This window comes from Rutidosis leptorrhynchoides, chromosome 2, assembly GCF_046630445.1.
Source record: "Rutidosis leptorrhynchoides isolate AG116_Rl617_1_P2 chromosome 2, CSIRO_AGI_Rlap_v1, whole genome shotgun sequence".
NCBI classification, from domain to species: domain Eukaryota; kingdom Viridiplantae; phylum Streptophyta; class Magnoliopsida; order Asterales; family Asteraceae; genus Rutidosis; species Rutidosis leptorrhynchoides.
The window spans coordinates 522,074,882-522,081,226 of record NC_092334.1 but is presented as its reverse complement, the minus strand read 5'-3'; positions in this window follow the sequence as shown (position 1 = coordinate 522,081,226).

Here is a 6,345-nt window from a genome sequence, read left to right as displayed (position 1 = left end):
ATCATATATTCATGCTAGACACGAGCCATAGACACTAACTAACACCATTTCAAATCAAAAACACGAATTTAGAGAAATCTAGAGTTTTAGAAATGTTACCCAAACTTGATGAAATTGGTACCAAAATGTAGAGGATGAAGAGAGGATCACGAAAATGTAATTTGTTTTGATGTTTGCTTGCTAAATCCGATTTAGATGATGAATGATTGAATTGGGTGTTTGTATGTGTGTTCTTGCTAGAGAGAAAGAGAGAGAGATGGAGATGATTGAATGGTGGTGATTGGGGTGGACTAGTTGACCTAGTCAACTAGTTTGCCCCGTGTCAATTTTAGTCCCTCGAGTTTAGAAGCGGGTGCGGGATTTTACCGAACGAATATTTTGAAAACGCTCGAGTAAACGAGCGATGTTATAATTAAGTAACGGAAATATTATGAACGTTAGTCAATGGAAACTACGAATTTAGATAACGGAAGATATTATCTATAAAAAAAAGACGGTCGTTAAAATAATTTAACGGAAAAATGCGGGATGTTACAGTGTTGATGTTTCAAAGCCTTACCATTGGAAAGAAAATCTTATTACGTTTCCAACGATATTCGGTTCATCGAAAACGGAGCTACGGTCAGAAAGTTATGGCCAAAACAAGTTACTGAAAACTGATCTGAAGGGTGGGGCGGCGCGCCACCTATTGGAGCGGCGCGCCAAATGCTGCTGAGGCAATTTTCAGCATTTTTTAAAGGTTTAAATGAAGGGTACTTTGGTCTTTTAACTTGGGGTCGGTTTGGGGTCATCAAAACTGATCCTTTGATCAGTTTGGATCACATTTTCACTCATCAAACACTCTCATCTTCAAACCCTAGAGTGAGAGTAGAGCTTTAGAGAGAGAGAGAGAGAGCTCCAATTGGAGAAGAAGAAGGGTGTTTCGGGTCAAACCTCGGGTATTAAAGTTGTTCTACTCGTCAACGGTATCATTTTGGCGGTATTGGTAAGTTCTAACTCCGAATTTCATCTTAGTGATTTGATATTCAAGTTAGGGTTTGAACTTAAATTGTTAATAAACCCATTCAAACTCTTGAATTGAGTTTGTGGATGCTAGTAATCGGGTTTATTGTTATTGTTGGTAGATTTTGTGTTGGTGAACTAATTGGCCATGGTTAGGACTTGTAATTGGGTTTAATCACTAGGTTTAGTGATTATGGAAGTATTGAAACCCATTTAGGGTTATTTGGTTGACTAATTTTGACTTTGGGTCAAAATTAGGGTTTGGTGATGATTATGACCCAATTGTCGATTTAATAAGGTTTATAAACTTAAAATGGATTAAGTTGAAGCATAGAACCGAGTTAAATATGTTTTGGTGTCAAAACTTGCTAATGGCGTGATATTGACTTCTTATGGGTCAAATTAGGGTTTAAGTGTCTTTTTGGGCAAGATAGGTGTTTAACACCTATGATCGGGTTTAAATGGCGTATTAAGACCATTTTCACTTGTGTTAGTGATTATTGGTTAATTTTGGGTGCGGTTTGTACTTGGAAGTGCATTTGGGTCGAATTTGCACTAAGTGTCAAATTGGGTTGGTTTGTAAATCCAATCTAAGTGTGTTGTTGAATTTGTGATAATGGAATAGGTACTTTCCATTGACGAGTTGCAGATTACTTGGAAGCATTCTTCAAGACTTCAAGGTGAGTGTTAATATCCTATGTGCATATGTATGTGTAGGATGGGTGCGGGTCGGGCGAAGTGGTTCTCGGTTATAGAGCTCACTTCATAGGTGGATTGATGGACTTGTGTATAGGTCCAATTGGCACGGTTGTGCGTTTTGGTTGACCACCTTTGACGAGATGCACACTTTGTGTGTACATTATCACATGGGCGTGTGATGTGGATTATAACCCCAATGGCGAAGGGTTAATATTGTGAGTGGAATAATTATACGTTCATGTATATGGCGTATTTATTGGTAAATATTATGGTATGAACCATGTGCTGTAGTGCCATAACATGTGTGTGATGTGTATTATGATGTGAACCACGTGCCGGTAGCATCGAGTGTGAACCACGTGCCGGTAGCACTATGATTATTGGATGTGAACCACGTGCCGGTAGCATCGAGTGTGAACCACGTGCCGGTAGCACTATGATTATTGGATGTGAACCACGTGCCGGTAGCATCAAAGTGTGAACCATGTGCCGGTAGCACTAAAAAAAGAGTGAGACTCAAATGTGTATGGTGTGAACCACGTGCCGGTAGCACCATAGCGTTATGGTTAACCATACTATTTTGTGTTGTGATTATTTAGCATATTATATACATTGTGTTGAGTATATGCTAATGCGGATTTGCGATGATGTACGACTTGTGGTATTGTCGTGATGTAGCTAACCTTATGGGCGTAGCTTTTTGGCATTTCTCACATCGTTGCTTGTGAACTTACTATATTGTTGACGTTGGTAGTTGTGCTTAGTGAACGTACGGTATGCTAGGTTTAGCTTGCCTTTATGCTTGGATGCTTCGGTATGCGGTATTTGTTTATTTTTGTGGCGTGTCCATTTTATGCATATATATGTTTGTAGTATGTTATCACTCACTAAGCGTTAGCTTACCCTCTCGTTATTGACTTTTTTTATAGATTTGCATGGATGCGGTGGCTCGGGTAAGCGGGGACTAGTGGACTTGCGTAGTTTGCTTAGAAGGCTTGCTTTTGGATTTATTAGGATTGGGTAGCGTATCCCCAATCGCCATGCTCGGCTTTGTTTTGTATTAAAGTCTTATGGTCGAAAATTGTATTTTGGTACTTAAAGGGTAATTTGGGTCGATGTGGGCCCCTCTTCGTAAACCTAATTTTATTAATAGAACGTGATAGTTTTCATGTATTGAACGAGTGGTTAAAAGCGTTTTGTCTAAAGACGTCGGGAACTAGTCAATCTTTTTCGCATTTAAAGCTTCCGGGATCAGCAGGCTTTTGCGCGCCGCACACCCTCAGGTGGCGCGCCGCGCAAGTGGCAGTGACAGCAATTTTTTTTTTATTTGTAAATTTTAACGGGGTTTTGTCGTGGATTGGTTTGGGTTGTTACAAGTGGTATCAGAGCATGGTCTAAGGGATTTAGGTGACTTGAGATAGGTGCCTAGACTTAGACTTTTGTGTGTGCTTAATTTGTTGCGGGACTTGTAGGATTACGGGTCGGAATGGTTTTAGTTAGTGCCTTGTTTATAAGTTGACTAACGTTTATATTAGTAATGCGGATACTATTAATATGTGATTGTGTTGTGGTAATAATTCTCGCGTGTGTTGGTATCGCGTAGAAATTTTGGTTGTGTTTGTTTATATCATCGAGCGAGGCGGTCGTTGTACTAACGAGTCGATGCGGCATGTGTGCGTAATAAGAACTTCTAAACCTTATTACGGGCGCAAATCGTGTCTAACGAGTGATGTACGACGAGTGTTTAGCAAGATGGGGCGGTGTTGTGCGTGCGGTTTTATACGTTCGTGAACTAATCATTTGCATTCTTTAGAATGACGACGCGAAGCGAGATCGAGGCGAACGAGGTGAAGTTTAACGCTAGAGTTGCGGCCGCCGTTGCGGAGCAAATGAGAGCGTTTCGAGAAGAAATGGATAGGAAGTATTCTGAACTTCAGAGTAGTGGCGAAATGGAGCGTTATCTTAAGAGCTTCATGAGGACTAAACCCCCGATGTATGACGGGAAACCGGATCCTTTTGTAGTGACCCGAACTTTTCCATGTTTATATATATTAATTGAGATTGATATTTACATGATTAAATGTTTCCAATATGTTAAGCAATCAAACTTGTTAAGACTTGATTAATTGAAATATGTTTCATATAGACAATTGACCACCCAAGTTGACCGGTGATTCACGAACGTTAAAACTTGTAAAAACTATATGATGACATATATATGGATATATATATAGTTAACATGATACTATGATAAGTAAACATATCATTAAGTATATTAACAATGAACTACATATGTAAAAACAAGACTACTAACTTAATGATTTTTAAACGAGACATATATGTAACGATTATCGTTGTAAAGACATTTAATGTATATATATCATATTAAGAGATATTCATACATGATAATATCATGATAATATAATAATTTAAAATCTCATTTGATATTATAAACATTGGGTTAACAACATTTAACAAGATCGTTAACCTAAAGGTTTCAAAACAACACTTATATGTAACGACTAACGATGACTTAACGACTCAGTTAAAATGTATATACATGTAGTGTTTTAATATGTATTTATACACTTTTTAAAGACTTCAATACACTTATCAAAATACTTCTACTTAATAAAAATGCTTACAATTACATCCTCGTTCAGTTTCATCAACAATTCTACTCGTATGCACCCGTATTCGTACTCGTACAATACACAGCTTTTAGATGTATGTACTATTGGTATATACACTCCAATGATCAGCTCTTAGCAGCCCATGTGAGTCACCTAACACATGTGGGAACCATCATTTGGCAACTAGCATGAAATATCTCATAAAATTACAAAAATATGAGTAATCATTCATGACTTATTTACATGAAAACAAAATTACATATCCTTTATATCTAATCCATACACCAACGACCAAAAACACCTACAAACACTTTCATTCTTCAATTTTCTTCATCTAATTGATCTCTCTCAAGTTCTATCTTCAAGTTCTAAGTGTTCTTCATAAATTCCAAAAGTTCTAGTTTCATAAAATCAAGAATACTTTCAAGTTTGCTAGCTCACTTCCAATCTTGTAAGGTGATCATCCAACCTCAAGAAATCTTGGTTTCTTACAGTAGGTTATCATTCTAATACAAGGTAATAATCATATTCAAACTTTGGTTCAATTTCTATAACTATAACAATCTTATTTCAAGTGATGATCTTACTTGAACTTGTTTTCGTGTCATGATTCTGCTTCAAGAACTTCGAGCCATCCAAGGATCCGTTGAAGCTAGATCCATTTTTCTCTTTTCCAGTAGGTTTATCCAAGGAACTTAAGGTAGTAATGATGTTCATAACATCATTCGATTCATACATATAAAGCTATCTTATTCAAAGGTTTAAACTTGTAATCACTAGAACATAGTTTAGTTAATTCTAAACTTGTTCGCAAACAAAAGTTAATCCTTCTAACTTGACTTTTAAAATTAACTAAACACATGTTCTATATCTATATGATATGATAACTTAATGATTTAAAACCTGGAGACACGAAAAACACCGTAAAACCGGATTTACGCCGTCGTAGTAACACCGCGGGCTGTTTTGGGTTAGTTAATTAAAAACTATGATAAACTTTGATTTAAAAGTTGTTATTCTGAGAAAATGATTTTTATTATGAACATGAAACTATATCCAAAAATTATGGTTAAACTCAAAGTGGAAGTATGTTTTCTAAAATGGTCATCTAGACGTCGTTCTTTCGACTAAAATGACTACCTTTACAAAAACGACTTGTAACTTATTTTTCCGACTATAAACCTATACTTTTTCTGTTTAGATTCATAAAATAGAGTTCAATATGAAACCATAGCAATTTGATTCACTCAAAACGGATTTAAAATGAAGAAGTTATGGGTAAAACAAGATTGGATAATTTTTCTCATTTTAGCTACGTGAAAATTGGTAACAAATCTATTCCAACCATAACTTAATCAACTTGTATTGTATATTATGTAATCTTGAGATACCATAGACACGTATACAATGTTTCGACCTATCATGTCGACACATCTATATATATTTCGGAACAACCATAGACACTCTATATGTGAATGTTGGAGTTAGCTATACAGGGTTGAGGTTGATTCCAAAATATATATAGTTTGAGTTGTGATCAATACTGAGATACGTATACACTGGGTCGTGGAATGATTCAAGATAATATTTATCGATTTATTTCTGTACTTATAACTGTGGACAACTAGTTGTAGGTTACTAACGAGGACAGCTGACTTAATAAACTTAAAACATCAAAATATATTAAAAGTGTTGTAAATATATTTTGAACATACTTTGATATATATGTATATATTTTTATAGGTTCGTGAATCAACCAGTAGCCAAGTCTTACTTCCCGACGAAGTAAAAATCTGTGAAAGTGAGTTATAGTCCCACTTTTAAAATCTAATATTTTTGGGATGAGAATACATGCAGGTTTTATAAATGATTTACAAAATAGACACAAGTACGTGAAACTACATTCTATGGTTGAATTATCGAAATTGAATATGCCCCTTTTATTTAAGTCTGGTAATCTAAGAATTAGGGAACAGACACCCTAATTGACGCGAATCCTAATGATAGATCT